The sequence below is a fragment of the Camelus ferus genome, chromosome 2, assembly GCF_009834535.1.
Source record: "Camelus ferus isolate YT-003-E chromosome 2, BCGSAC_Cfer_1.0, whole genome shotgun sequence".
NCBI classification, from domain to species: domain Eukaryota; kingdom Metazoa; phylum Chordata; class Mammalia; order Artiodactyla; family Camelidae; genus Camelus; species Camelus ferus.
The window spans coordinates 115,912,559-115,929,230 of record NC_045697.1 but is presented as its reverse complement, the minus strand read 5'-3'; positions in this window follow the sequence as shown (position 1 = coordinate 115,929,230).

Genomic DNA, 16,672 nt, shown 5'->3' with positions numbered 1-16,672 from the left:
ATGAACAGTATGGGCTTTTAGACACATTGCATGACCAGATGGATAGAATTAGAGATTGTTTGAAGACACTTCTATAAAGGAAATGTGGTTGAAGAAAAGTGTTTGGTGACGTGCAAAAATGCAAAAAGTAGTGTATAGTGTGTATGTATCTGGGGCGGGATGTAAAGGAAGGGAGATTAATAATACTGAAGGCAACATACAGAGAAAGTGTAAGGATACCTAACAGCTTTTCATTATCTAGGAGGGTGAGTGATAACTCTCAAGAAACCCAGGGTGAAAGAAAGAATTTCTATATTCATAGAAACATTATTTTATATTTTGTATATTTATTTTGTTGTCTCTTTTTTTTTTTCCATCTTGCAGAACTTCCATCAATATCTCATCAATTTTCCAATTCTCCAGGAAGGCAATAGCAGAGTAGAGGCAATTACAGAGCTGGATTTGCACATAAGAGAGACAGACAGAGATTCAGATTCTGACCTGAGTTTCAATTTCAACAAAACTTTCTGCCTCTAAGTTCAGTGCTGAAAAAGCAGATCTTGCAGCCTTTCATTGCCCTTACACTACACCTGCCCTTTTGGTGTAAACACGCATGTCTATCACATCTTCCCAACACAATTTGCCAAGGGTGAGCCCATTTCAAAGCAATGTTTGTTTAGCAAAGGTGGTTTACCCTGGCAAAGTTTTCTAAATAATTCAGAGATAATTTCTATCAACTGAGAAAGGAATGTTGATCTCTGTATATGAAAAAATAAGTTGTCAATATTCATCCTTAATCAGACAAAAATGTCTTCATCAAAGGGTATAATATATAACTAAAATTTAGAAATAATTAATGCAATGTTCACAATGCCTTTACCTGTCACAGAAAATGACAAGTAATTATGAAAGCCTATTAAACAATAGGCATTGTCCTGCAGCTCGGAACACTAAGCCTGCTGGTGAGGGGGTATTGAGAAATTGGGCTTGTTTGTATTTATATCGCCAGTGAACATTTTAACAAATTGTGAATCTGTCCTTAAAATAAGATGTTACTCTAAAAAAATGTGCAGTATATTGTATATATGTATTTACATGCAATATAATGTGTTATGTGCAGTTGCACTGTAATAATTCTACCTAATAAAACTGAAAAGGAGAAAAAAAAGATGTTACCAGATCACTCCTGCTCACCTACAAATTTAAAGTAAAAATGAAAAATGGAATAAGAAAGGAGCAAGAAATGCTGGGAATCAGGAGATCTTGCTAGCTGACCGTCTGCCACTAACAACCTGGGTGACCGCTTAAAATTAGTCTCTTCGAAAATTTGGTTGTGATTCTGTGACAACAATGAAACAAGATTAAGCCCCTAACACTTGTCTTAATGAAATTAAGGATTTGTTGACATCTCTAAGTATATAAGCTAATAAGTAATTTAGAACTCTTTATTTACCATGAATTTAAAAAATGGATTGTTGAAAAAAGTCAATTCTTAAGCAAATCAAATTTTATGTGCATGTTATGGCTTTATCCTAATGTAAAAATCTTCAGTCCTCCCAACCATTTGCAGTTCTTAATAGCTTCTTGCTTTTTAGCTTTAGGGTCTTTGCTTAAATTTTTTTTCTCTTTCTGTGTCCTGCTTTCACCTGGGTATGTCATTAAGTGAGCCTGAATGAACCTCATCATTGAATAGGTGTAATAGGGAAGAATAAATCTGACTCCATATGAGATCTGTTCCTTTGGCTCTAACCCTGGGCTCTGTTTCCTGGGCTCAGTCACGCTGGTCCTTCACCTTTTGTAAAAGGATGTTGCCTAGAGCCTGAAATAGACAGGAGAGCCTGTTCTTAAGAGTATGACAATTTTCAATTCATATGAAGATAAAAAGCTGCAGAATAGAAAATAACATTTGTCTTGTTGGAGGTTTACAGGGACACCATGTTCTGACCCACGTGGACGGCTGCAAGAACAAAGGATTCTGATACCAAGAAGTTTGCAACAACCAACCACACCCCCTGCCCTCTTTAGTATGAAAGGAGCCTGAATTCTGACTTGGGGAAGATGGCTCCCCAGGACATGAGTCTGCCATCTTCTCAGTCTGCTGACTTTCTGAATCAAGTTGTTCATTATTCCTTGCCCTAACACCCCCTCTCCCGACTTATTGGCCTGTCATGCGGCGAGTGGGATGAGTTTGGACTCGGTAGCATAGGTGGTATGTCTGTGTCAGGATGGTAGTAATGAATAATTCCCAAGTCTCAATAGGTGTGACATAATTAGTCTTTAATTGTCACCTATGCTACACATCCAGTGTTGGTTCACAGGAGGTTTCTGCTCATGGTAACTGCTCAGGCGCCCTGACAGTGGAAGCTTTACTTGGTATATATGCCAGTGATCCCCTCAGGGGTAAATTGCATCCTGTCTCCTAAAGTCTCCGATGGAAATGACACATCACTGTTGCTCGTTTGTCATTGGCCAAAATAAGTGGGTGGCCACCCCTTTCCAACTTCAACATTTGTTCAGCAGTGCTAGTGAGCACCAGTGATCAGAGTGGTAAAGAGTAAGATTTTAGCATCCAACAAGCTGGCTCAAATTCTCTCTTGGATCTTTGCTGTCTGTGATTTTTGGCAAGTTATTTAATCTTTCTCTTGTCTCATCATTTTCTCATCTGTAAAATGGCGCCGATAACAGTACATTCTCATTGAGTTTTGAAAATCGAATGAGTTAATACGTGTCGAACTTTTGTACCACTGTTTGATGTTTCAGTCAATCGATATTAACTATCATTTTACGCCGTATTTCACTTTTCCTGCGTTACAATATAACTTCTGTCCACATGATCATCTCCCCTACAGGAGTGCACTCCTTGTCAGCGGGAATCTCCTTGTTGTGACTTTACAGCCTCCAGAGGAGGAACGCAACCAGTATTTGATTCCCTCTGACTTTCCAGCTCTTTCCGATCATTAGAACACTAATTACAACCTTACTGCCTCTGGGCAGCAACTTACACTTGATGATGTGCAGAAATTAATTTAGCTTTCTTATATACTCAGCCAACAGCAGAGTGTCTTATCTGCTGAGATAACTTGGATTAGTAAAGAGACTTCAAGAAGCAAATAACTAATTTCTACCCGTTTAGCTTTTATTCCTAGGACACTGGAGGGACTTGTGGAAGGGGAAAAACACTCCTCACACTCCTTGTTTTGTTAAAAATAAAATAGTTCCAAAGTCCTAAAATTGGAAAACATTTTCTTCTGCCAAATGTTTCAGTAAAGTTTCATGAACAATATATGAATTACATAGACTTTAAATGACACGAGGGTAACAAGAACATATCCAACTTCAATGCAATTTCACTCACAATTTGATTTGGCAAGGCGAGAAAAATAGGTTCCTTAAAAACTGTCAGAATTGCAGGACAGGGTTGTTGACAGCTGTGAAGAAAATTTGAGTAATGCTGTGCTGAAAAGGTCAACGTGTCTTGTTGATACTGGTTGGTGGGATGGGAGGGGCCTCTGGGATTGTCTGTGTCCCCCCTTGGGGACACATATCGCAGTGGAAGTTTTACAGGTCAGACTTCCTAAGATAAGGGGCAGGCTTTGTTTTCTCCCAATAGTTCTGAACTCAAAGGTCATTCATGAACTTTGTTGAATCACTTTTCTCCCCAAAGCTCAAGCAAAGAATGTGGGTTAATAAAACTAGGTAATAGTCAGGTTTGCAGGAGACATGGGGATTGTTATTCTGTGCCTTTTTACCGAATTTAATATCATGTTTGGAGAGAAAGTAAAAATACAGGAAAACTTGTGAAGAAACTTTTGGCCAAAAAAATAAATAAATAAACACATCTGGGTTCAATTTTTTTTTTAATTCCATACTTCATCACTCTGGGTCACCTTCCGCTAAATACCTTCCTCCTTTCCAAGATGCATGGCTTTTGAAGGTAAACCTATATTCCAAATAAAATAATTAGCTATTGTAAAATAATTTCAGTGTTTGATGCAAAAACTAAATGTTTCTAATATTAAAATGAGAGCCATTTAATAAGGAAATAGATCTTTTGACCAATGACTCTTCCTGATATGCGCCATTCCGCAGTACGTTGCATCCCAGTTTAGAACGTTTTGTAAGATGTGTCATTGCAGCGCCCCTGTCATTTCATAGCTATGAATATTTACACTGTAAAACCACATTACAGCAAATATTGGGATGAATTAAAAGTCCTGATATTTTTCCATTTAAAAAATACATCTGTGGTGGGGTGGGAATAGCTCAGTGGTAGAGCATATGCTTAGCATGCACGAAGTCCTGGGTTCAATCCCCAGTTCCCCCATTGAAAAAATAAAGAAAAAGAAAAACAAAACAAAAAAAACCCCCAAAAACACCTGGAGCTTTTAAGATTGATGGAGTAGATCATCTTTTTAATTTTTGTTTTTGAGTAGATCATTTTTAAAAACCTTTATCCAGGTGTTAGTATTGTGCACACTTGGATTAGAAAATAATTCCCAGGTTGTGGGCCCCTGGAAAAGCCACGTGACTCTGTTGCTCTGAAACCTAGCTGCATGGGGCGCCCTCTTGCACATAGTGTATCTGCCCCTCCTGATACTCTCAGAGCTGCATCAACTGCCTGCAGGCTGCAGGAACGTGACACAACTTTCATCCACAGGGAGGAACATCAGTTTCACAGAGAACAGAACAGTGGTTGCCAGGCAGGGACAGCGGGGTGGGGTGGGGGGTGGGGAGATACAGGTCAAAGAGTACAAACTTACAGTTATAAGAATTAAGCTCCAAGGATCTACTGTACAACATGCTGATGAAGGTTAATAGTAATGTGCTGTATACTCAACCGTGTCTGAGAGTAGATCTTAAGCGTTCTCTCCAGACACACAAAAAAGAGTTGACTATGTGAGGTGGTGGATGTGTTAAGCATCTTGACCTTGGTAATCATTCCACAGTGTATATCAAGTCTTCACCTTGTACACCTTAAACATAGGCAATTATATTTGTCAATTATTCCTCAGTAAAGTTGGAAATAAGAAAATCTGCTATTTCAGTCTACTGTCTCCCCACCTCCCCTCAGGGCTGTTCCTTATAAAAATGTTTTGAAACATTAAATATTTTTCTTTGATGTTCTGTAGGAGGTTTGCAGAAGTGGACAGTAAAATCCTGTCATTCTTAGTATTACAACAGCAACGATGTTGAAATTCACTTATATTTATCTACATCAGGTGACTAATTGGTTGCTCCAGTGAATTCTTCTCAGAGACGAGATGGAATATACTATCAATTGGATTCAAATTACTTTTTATAAAGTGAGGTTGGGGATGAGGTCAGGAGTGAAAAAGTAGGGTTTAAGTTTCTCTAAATACTGGTGACCTTCTGTCACATTGGGACTACGGAGAATGTAAAATGACATGGTAAAATTCTCTTGTGCTATCAAATAAAACATTCAACACTAGATAAAGTAAAGCTTTAATATACACATTAACTGAAACAAATTTGCCTAATTTATTCTGCGAGTTAGGCGTCGCCGTAACACGTGATGTCTCATTCTCTTTCTCTCACATGGAGGAGTATCACAGCAGACCTGAGTGAAAGGGCGAGAATCTGGCAAAAGAGGCTAACCAACCATTTTGCTCAAACCGAGAATTCAAAAAGACCCTAAAAGTAAAAATGTGTGTGCACTAATGCAGCTCACTCCGTGCAGTCAAATGTCTAATTGCCTCTCTTGGCTTTTCCACTCGTAACAGTCCGGGCAGGTGTCACGCCAGCCCACGTTTGCTGTAATTATACAGCATCTTACCACCTGGGTAGAAAACTACTGAAACGTTGCACGGAAATCTTTCAATGTAATAAAATTGCATCTCAAGACATACATCTAAAGGTAGAAAAGATACGAACAGAGCACTGCATATATTACTAACAGCCACTATGTCATTTCTTAAAAGAGTCACTGGATTCTTCCTTTCTCTTACCCTGACTCTCTGGACGAGGGTCGAGCAGATGTTCAAGGTCACTGTCATTCATTTTCCACGGTCCCAAGGACCTTTGAATGATTCAACATAACCAAATGGCCATACTGTTGTAAAAGACATTAACATTCCTATTAAGCTCTTGAGAATTTTGACCTTTCTTAAATGTCAGAAAAGGGATATTCTGCAGATAAATTGTGATCGACTGGATGCATCCATATACCAAGTGTTTGGGCTCCTCTGTCTACCTCAGACCCCACGGGAAGTGACGGATTTAATGAAATGCTCTTTTCTATTATGCGAGACTATGATGATTTTCTTAGAGGCTCTCTTGACAGAGAAAATGCTACAGGATCTGACACTGGTGATCATAGAATTGTGTTCATCTAAACCAGTCCTCACGTTTTACAAATGGGAAAACTGAGGCTCAGAGAAATGAAACGATTTGCCCCAAATCAGTCAGCCAGTCAGCAGCAGAGCTGGGAACAGAATCCAGGTCTTCTGACTCCAAGCCTGATAGTCTTTCTACTTAATCACCAGGACTGCACTTCGTCTCCCCTATACTTTTCTGTCCTTTTATGCAATTCATTATACGCTGAAGTTTCAAGCGGAGGAATTGAATTTTTCATTATAATTTTAATAAGGTGCCACAAAACATGAAATTCACATTTGAATCCCAATTTTCTTTCCTGGACCGAGAAGAGTTCTGAATAGTAAGGACAAGCCTAGCCACATAAATGATCATCGTGTCTGGTCTTCCCAATTTTGATGGCTATTACCTGTGTTACTATAAACCCAAACACATCTCTTACTGTGCCTTTTTCGGGTTTACAATCCTGTACACAGCTAATTATTAGCCCTACTGGCTCTTTGACTAATTTGGCTTTCTTCTGGTTCAAATAATCCTGGCTTAGGCTGTAGAAATCTCTGAATTCCTTGAAGAAAAGCAAAACTTCTGTCAGGAAGCCTGAAAATGTTGGGAAGCGGGTGGTGTGTGCATGCATGTTTGTATATATGCGTGCTCCGTGTGCAAATCTTTTCCCTGCACAAGATCCAAGGAATTTACTTTTTCCTCTGCAAAACCCCCAGGGTATTACCACTGCCTTTTAAGTGTTGATTCTCTGCACTTAAATTGTGAGTTTCCTACACAGAAACAGCTGGGTAGGGTTCTCTTTGGTAGTAGCCGACAAGGTTGACATTCACTGGGATTAAGGGAAAAATCCATTGCCTAAGAGATAACATTTTTTAAAAAAAAAAAAGATGTTCTAAACCAGATAGGAAACTACATGGAGTCAGATTCATCCTTTCTTAAAATTAGCTGGAATCCCTGTGAACTTCACTTTAATCTCAAAGAACATACTTGTAAGGTTATCTATGAAGCCAATTCTAACATGTACATGGCCTTTGAGAGTTCTGAGAGAGGGGTTTCATCTGCTTTACATTGATTATACAGAGTGAAATACCGTCGTTCGGACAGCGTGCTGGTTTTCATGTTGTCGAGATAGATTTTGCACTGAGATGGCATTCGGTCTCCTTCCCGCTGGCTGGCAGCCTCCCACTTTGTACTGTCAGCTCTGAAAACCTCTTTGCCTTTTGCCCAGGTCTCCCGCTGGGTACAATCATCTTACCAGCCAAGGAGCAGCCCCCCTCTTCAAGGGTCTCTATAGGGAATCACATTTTATGACCGAAATAAATCGTTGTAACTGAAAAGGTCTTTGATCATCACTCAGCCCAGCCCTTCCACGTAATAAACGAGGGCCAGGGAGGGGAAGAGCCTCGCTCAAGTGCAGAACCTCTTAGTGGCTCGGTGGAAACGGGGTCCCTGTGTCCCAACTGTAACCTCCTGCTGACTCTGCTTTTCCTCATTCTCTCTCTTTGATAGGCTATAAAAATTTGGTCAGATTTGATATGATGAAATCTCTATAAAGTTAATGATCATTCAAATTTTTTTATTGAAGTGTAATTGATTTACAGTGTTAATTTCAGGTGCACAGCAAAGTGATTCAGTTATACATACACATACACATATAAGTGTATTTTTTTTTCAGATTCTTTTCCATGATACATTATTACAAGATACTGAACATAGTTCCCTGTGCTGTACAGTAGGTCCTTGTTGTTTATCTCTTTTATATACAGTAGTGTGTATCTGTTAATCCCCAACCCCTAATTTGTCCCTCCCTGCCCTTTCCCCTTGGGTAATCATAATTTGTTTTCTATGTCTGTGAATCTGTTTTTGGTTTGTAAATAAAATTTATATCACTTTTTTAGATTCCACATATAAGTGATATCATATGATATTTGTCTTTGTCTGACTTACTTCAATTAGTATGATAATCTCTAGGTCCATCCGTGTTGCTGCAAATGGCATTATTTCATTCTTTTTATGGCTGAGTAGTATTCCATTGTATATATGTACCACATCTTCTTTATCCAGTCATTTTAAATTGGTCATTTTTGGTTATTTTAAAGCAACAAGACTTTATAATCCTCAGAAAGCCCAAAAGTACCCAGAATCTGCAGTCTTCAAATATTTCTCTGCACATGATGGGCTGCACCTCTTTGTTTTAGCTGACTCTGTGGCTCGTGTAATATCTGTCATGTCCACTGAGGGCCCAGCTTGAATCTGACTATTGCCGCCAACACAGCTGGGTGTGGGGGATGCTTGGAGGTCTGGTGGGGGGACCTGCTAGGAGGATATTCAAGTAAGAGATTAAGGAGAATTTTGGAAATGAAATCTCTGCTGCTGGGTAAAGAGGGAGTAAAATGCAGAAGCTGGATTGACAGACTATCTTGTGAAGAATAAATGGGGATGAAGATGGGGATACAAAATGTGAGAGAACAACCCGGATTCTGTAACTAACGTGTGTCCCGTAGCCGTGCCACACAAACCAGTGAACGCATCCATGGGCGAGAGGGGCTTAGAAAAAGTTTAAAAAAGAAATTAAATCAGGAAAAAAAAGCTATTTGAACTAAAATCTCCACGAGACATTTAGCACATTATGTTAAACTCGGAACACACAGAAAAACACAGGAAAGTCAGTCTCTTCGCTTCTAAGTGGAATTCAGCATTGCTTAAATCTCTGAAGGCCTTTTGATAACCCACAGCTCCGATATTAGTGGGATCTGTTCTTTACTTTTTCCCTGGATCAGACCCCAAACTCTTTTAAAAATTTTTTATGTATGTATTTATGTATGTTTTGGGGGGGAGATAATTTGGTTTTATTTATTTTAATGGAGGTACTGGAGATTGAACCCAGGACCTCATGTATGCTAAGCATGCACTCTACCACTGAGCTATTACCCACCCCATCCTCGCTGCACAGACCTCAAACTCTTAACCACGTTCTTGTGTGAGAAAGATGACAGACAGCTTGGAGAATGTAGGATCTGTTTGGATAAGAGGCTGAAGACCGCTTGGGAGAAGGACTTTTCTGGAAGGTCTGGACAAAAGCCATCATGCTTTGACATTGTCTTGGAGAAGGAGCCACAAGAGGAAGATGAAGGCAACCCCTCCTCTTTGCCACCCACTGCCACTCCAATTTTGTATTGTGGGGGGCCCACACTATCAGTGGCGGGGATGCCCAGCGCTGCCTTCTGGAAAATGGTAGTCATGCCTGGCAGACCGTGCAAGAATGGCAGGGCCGACCAGCAAAGAAGAGGCAACTTTGGGAGCTATTCTCAGTGGCGATAGCATCGTGCCCAGTGGGAGCAATGGCTGGAAGAAGACGTGGAACTTTTGGTACCCAGGGGATGCTCATTACACCCTCCTCAAACACTTGGACACCTTTCATGGGACTCTTGGGGAGCAGATTCAGAGGCTGCTATGGTTCTCTGAGAGCGGCTGATGGAAATAGGGTGGAAACGTGAGTTATCTTTGCTCTCTTGCTTCTCGGGTCTTGCAGCCCTACTTGTTTTGAGGTTAGAAGTACATCTATTTACTTGCATCTCAAATCAATAAATTAAAGAATACTTTTATGGGGGGTGAGTAATAGTTCAGTGGTAGAGCCCATGCTTAGTGTGCTTGAGGTCCTGGGTTCAATCTCCAGTACCTCCATTAAAAAGAAAAAAAAAAAGCTAAAAAAAAAAAGAGTAAAAATTAAAAAAAAGAACATATTTATGAATATTGGCATGCTCATGAAGATTACAATATATTATTATTATTTTCTCAATTCTCCTCAAATAATATCCGCTGAATGGACAAACCACATATTAACTGATCCAGACTTCACATTAGCATATTACAGAGTTGATTTATCTTCGCTTTTGTAACTCGGCACATCTAAAATTTTACAAAAGAAATTTCAGTTTGTGCATTTTTCCTTCATCTGTTGGCTGCAGTGACAAACAGTGTAAGAATCACCAGGGACAAAGAATGACTTCACCAGGAACCTTTTCAGTGTCTGTGTCTAACTTTCCTTAAGGTCTCATGTCCTTAGTCAAACCGAGTCTCCAGATGGCAGTGTTGTCAGAAAGATCTAGGAAAATAGATGACCCAAATATAGTTTTACATTTGTGCTTCAGTTTATAAATCACTGCTTTCGTTTTTTGAAATGTTTTTCAGGTCAAAGCAGTTTCAAGATCCCTCTTCAGCACTTACTGGCCATTCTGGCCCTTTTCTTCCCATTTTCTGTGTATTAGACACTTTTCCAGTCCAGAATTTATAGCTCCCAGTGTCATACAAAGAGTTTGTTGAGAATCCACTTTCCCCTTCTTTGGTAAAGTTGCTTTTAGCAGCAGCAAATGTACTTAACTATTTTGTTTTAGAGAATTGCTAATCAACATGAATTAGTATGATCAACACAATCATGTATATTCATGGACCCACGATAATGGGTTCTTTTTTAAAAATTGTTTTAAGAACATTTAACATGAGATCCACTTCTTGACAGATTTTTAAGTGTACAATACAGATTTGTGAACTGTGGTCACAGTCGTGTACAATAGAGCTCTAGGACTTAATAGAATGTGTATCTTTGTATTTGAGAATATTTCTGAACTCATCTCCAGGAACCTCCTTTTTTAGGACACACTTTTATTTTGTAGTAACCTTTGCACGCATTAGATATCCAGCTTGCAGGCAGAAGTGTGCGCTTCTGTAAAAGTCAGCCAAATATTGTGGGCCTTCTTTCCATGCAAATGCTTGTACACCTCTGTTCTTAGACTTTCTTCTTTGGGTCAGGATAAGCTTTTGTTCATGTGAGGACAAGACGGTGAATGCTTTCAGGTTTACACCATTTTGCAGAATTTATTCATTCTTGTTTCTTAGAAATAGGGTCCCATTAGCATGATAAATAAAAAAGCCAATGGCATATTCTTTGCTGAATAAATGATTCAGACAGTTGAATTCCTAAATGACCTTGGGGCCCTACAAGGTCCTTCCTCCAAACCACATGCCCTGGGTCTAAACTCATCCTAATTTATCTCTGTCTCCTCTGAAATGATAACTTTTGTGTGAGGCCTGTGTGCAAGATCTCTTAGAGGCCCCTGTTAAATGCACACGTGGCCTTGAAAGGACAGGAGGTCTGTTTCATTAGCATAGGCGAGCAAGCTGCCACCTTTGTAATGGGGAAGAACAAACCTGACTCCATATGAGATCTGTTCCTTTAGCCCTAACCCTGTGCTCTTCCTTGTGCTCAGCCACGCTGGTTCTGCACCTTTTGTAAAGGGATGTTGCCTAGAGCCTGACATAGACAGGCGAGCCCATCCTCAAGGTCCTGACCTTTGAGGGTTAACACTTTCCTATTCATATAGAGATAAAAAGTTGCAGAATAGAAAGTAGCATTTATCTTGTTGGAGCTTTACAGGGACATCATGACCTGACCCAATGTGGACAGCTGCAAGAACAAAGGATTCCAACATTAAGAAGTTTGCAACAACCAACCACACCCCCTCCTCTTTTGTTATAAAAGGAGCCTGAATTGGTTCTGACTTGGGTAAAATGGTTCTTTGGGACACTAGTCCCCCATCTTCTCAGTCTGCTGGCTTTCCAAATAAAGTTGTTGTTCCTTGCCTCAGCAACTTGTCTCTCGATTTATTAGCCTGTCAAGCAGGGAGCAATATGAGCTCCAACTCGGTAACTCCTTCAGTCACTTAACTCCTAGTAATTGAGCTTCTTCTGTGTGCAAGACTGTGTAGTCAAATAAGGAGAAAGGTGGCTCCCTGAGGACATGGAGTGTTAATGTTTAATGGCTAAGAAGGCAAAAACATCTGAAGCATAGGGAAGGTGCTTCAGGGCACAGAGATACCTAGTAGATGAGCTGCAAGGTACTAAATACTAGGTACTAGATACCTAGTAGATCTCTGCAAGGGCTCACTGACACAGCAGTGGGCACACCTTTTCATATTCTTTTTCACTATAGATAATTACAGGATATTGAATATAGTTCCCTGTGCTATACAGTAGGACCTTGTTGTTCATCTGTTTGATATATAGTAATTAGTATCTGCAAATCTTGAACTCCCAATTTATCCCTCCACCCCCCACCATTCCCCCGGTAACCAGAAGTTTGTTCTCTATGTCTGTGAGTCTATTTTTGTTTTGTAAATAAGTTCATTTGTGTCATTTTTTTAGATTCAACATACAAGTGATACCATATGGTATTTTTCTCTTTCTGGCTTACTTCAGTTAGAAAGATGATCTCCAGTTCCATCCATATTGCTGCAAATAGCATACTTTTATTCTTTTTTATGACTGAGTAGTATTCCATTGTATATATATGTTGATGGACATTTAGGTTAGTTCCATGTTTTGGCCATTGTAACTAGTGCTGCTATGAACATTGGGGTGCATGTATCTTTTCAAATTAGAGTCTGACATATTTTAAAAGGACATACTGGCTGTATTGCAATTAGACTAGATGGGTTCAAGGGCAGAAATGGGAAGATAGAAAGTTTACCAAAATCCAGGAGAGGAATGATGATAGCTTTAATGTAATTGTATTGGTGAAAAAGGGATTGGAAGTCAGATTTGGTATTTTTATTTGAAGATAGAATTGGCAAGATTTGCTGTTCTTTAATTCCGACCTTACATATCATTGCTTTTCTTCCTTGAAGGTGAAGGTGACTGGGGTGGGCTTTGAGCAAAGAGAGCAGTCATGGGCGTCCTGTAGTCAGGACGCGGGAATCTAAATACAACACTCAGGTCATGTGTAAATTCCCCAGGAGCTGAACTTGCCTCCTCCACAATTACAGTCTGTTCTGTGGAGCCCATGCTACCTGAGTATCTCGAGAAGCAATGAGCTATTCTAAAGAGCCCCCTGTTAACAAAAGCGAGACCCAGGTTGGTTGCAAGAGCCAGTGAGGGATACAGTGCAAGCTGCCATTTTCCTCTTGTTCCAGTGTGGCTTAGGAATTCGAATTCTTCATCCATCTTTTGGGAGTTGTGATGGTTAATTTCATCTGTCACCTTGACTGGGCCGTGGGGTGCCCAGATGAAACATTGATTCTGAGGTGACAGTCAGGATGTTTCTGGTCGAGATTAGCATTTGAATTGGTGGTTCCGTAAAGTGAATTGCTGTCCTCCGGGTGGGTGGGCATCATCCAGTCTTTTGAGGACTGAATAGAACAACAAGCAGAGGCAGGGAGGATTTGGTCCCTTCCTGCCTGTCTGCTTGAGCTGGGACATCGGTCTTCTCCTGCCTTGGCCTAGGATATGACCCGTTGGCTTCCTGATTCTCAGGACTTGAGACTGAGGGTGGAATTACACCACGGGCTTTCCTGGGTCTCTAGTGTGCAGGTGGCAGATCGTGGGACTTCTCAGCCTCTATAATCTTGTGACACAAGTCCTTATAATAAATCTCTCTCTCTCTCTCTCTCTCTGAAAACCAATATACTGTTGGTTTTGTTTCTCTGGAGAACTCTAACACAAGGCTCCTTTAACCTAGAGGGGATATTTAATTGAAGATAGAATCATTTGCATATAAAGTGAGATTCTGAAATAAATTTTAAAGGAAGTAAGAAATTGCCTGTGATCCACCTTTACCTTCAGGCTTCCTGAGGCATGCCCAGCTCTCCCATTCAGGCAGGCAGAGTGAGTTACAGAAGCCTAAAAAGGTGCAGTTGCTTGATGTTGGAAATAAAGGCACACCCAGATGCCTGCGAGCATGAACAAGGTAAAGGGGTCAGATGGGATATGGTGGCATCCTGACAGTGTCCTCTCCAGACCACTCAGATCCGTCTATACCCGCACTGAATTGACTCTACACACCGAGGCACTATGAGCTGGAGAGGCAGACTCATGCCTGGAACTGTGGGATGGGTCTAACCTAGTAAACTTGCCCCCAAGTCGCTGCTTGGTCCCCATACGGGATGACACCATATTGAAGATTCAGTATCTGTCTCTGGGGATGACGGGTTGGATTCTCAACAGCATCCATCATTAGACCAGCCTTGGTGAGAGATGCCCAGGACGTCGGGCCCATGGATAACCTCCATCTCTGCTGTCGTGGCAGCTGGGTCCACTGCACTAGAACTGGGATGGGCAAGGGCAGAGGCTGCCTGGCATCTGTAGGATGACACATCCTGTCCGCGGGTTGTTTATCTCATGCTCTGCAGGGGCTGCTACCTAGTGCACATCAGCACCCAGTGCCAATGTTCACAGACTCGGTTCCATTCTCACTGCTCCATCCACATGCTTCTTTCTTAGATTTCCTTAATCCACCCTAATCTTTTCTCTGAAGCTTCCAATCTTGCTGATTCCAGTGCTTTGACCCATTAGTCAAGCCAGTTGACACTGCACAGAAGTTCACGTATATTCTTATCTGAGTCCACTTTTCTTGTGACCAGCGGGGATGAGACGGTATGCTACCCGAAGCTCTGCCCTTTGGAGGAGTTTTCTATAGCAGCTCTGTTTATCAGAGCTCTCCCTGAGTAGGAAAGCAGAGCAACCCGCCTTCCATTTTCAGCTTTAATCAACCCATTGAGCCATTTCCTCCATGAACTGGGCCTGGGTTTTATCTTCGTTTTCAGCTGGTGTCAAGAATCCCACAGAAGACTAAGAAAGAGGTATTGCTGCACAAGAGGTGGGTGGTACGGAGATCTGGGACATCTGTTTGGATGGCTGTTTGAGGGTCTGGGACATTGCTTGGAACTGGCAGTTCTGGACACACTCAGGGTCAATCCTGGATGTCTGATGAGGCGTTGCTTCCCTGGAGAAACTTATGGTTTGGTAAGTGCACCAGCATCCTGCTTCTGATGGGAATCTCTGTTTGTGTTTCAGTTACTGTCCCATGTCACTTGTTCAGTCTCACCAGTGACTCAGTAGCATGTCAGACTTTTGTTTTCAAATAAACTATATAATTTCCTCTTTTTTTTTCAGTTTCAAAGGAATCTCATCTTTTTGAAGTCTTTTTTGTTTTTTGCCTCTTTTTAATTTCTTCTAGTTGAAGTGTGAAGGAAAAGCCGGGACTGGGCTAACAAGATAACTCACAAATCGAAAGTATCGGAATACTGATCTGAGTTCTGCTGGACTAACTGGTAAATCTAAGTTGATTAGTGTTGGTTTGCTGTTCATGTTTTTTTTTTTTTTTTTTTTTGTTTTTTTTTGCTTGCCAGCTGGATTTTCAAAGAGATATATCTGGCTTTGGAATGTTGGTTTGCTGCCTCCTTGCCTCCACTTTTGTGATAATGATGCTGCTAAAGCTGTTCCATGCCTATTGGCCGAATACCCCAAGCTTGTATTTTACCCTATAAAACCTCATGCACATGTCTTGGAGGTGCTCAGAGCTTCGGAGCAGAAGCCCCTCTGAGCCCACCGGCGTAATACATCTGAGGTCTCCAACCCTCCGAGTGGTGCTTGTTTCTTGGCTGGCCTGTCGTTTCTGTAACAGAAGTATAATCAGTTTACAATGTTGTGTTTGCTTCTGATGTACAGCATAGTGATTCAATTATACATATATTATATTTATATACTTAATATATTTATATTTCTTTTCATGTTCTTTTTCATTATAGTCTATTACAAGGTGTCAAATGGAGCATATAATTTTCTGCTGTGAATGTCAGAGCTATTCTCCAGGCCCTCTGGGTCTGTGCTGAGACTCTCCATTTGGGGCTTGCCAGAGAATCCAAACAGTACCTTCACTACAGATATTTCCACCTTGGGATATGTTCTCAGATCGTCCAGGTAGCAGCAGTATCACTTACATAGTAGCCTAAACCTGGCACAAAACCCTCTCCCTCAGTCTGTCTGTCTGTCTCTCTCTCTTTTCTTTTTTTTTGGTGGAGGAGGTAATTAGATTTATTCTTTATTTTTAGAGGAGGTACTGGAAATTGAACCCAGGACCTCTGTCATGCTAAGCATGCAGTCTACGACCTGATCTATACCCTTTCTCCCATCCCCCCTTTTTTTTTCTTGTCTTTTTCAAAGCCCTCTCTTGATCTGACAGCTGTCCCAATCATACAATAAAGTTCCTCAAGCGCAAAGCCTGCAGAGGGCTGCTGACTTCTGTTCTTTATCTTAATAGGAGCTGGAGGAGGTGCAAGGTGTAGTAACTCAGTCTTTTATCTTGGAAGAGATCTGTGGCTTGTTCTAAATCACCAACCCTCTATAAACAACACTGATGTGGCAAGTCTCTGAACTTTAGTGGGTTTTCATCTCCCTGCCCAAGTAGCACATTTCTCTTACCAGGCACTCAGAGTGCATGTTACTGCACATTAGGTCCAATTATCATGATGTCACTGATTCAGTGGGTCAGTGTGATGGTCTGTGGAATGTCTAGCTGATACAA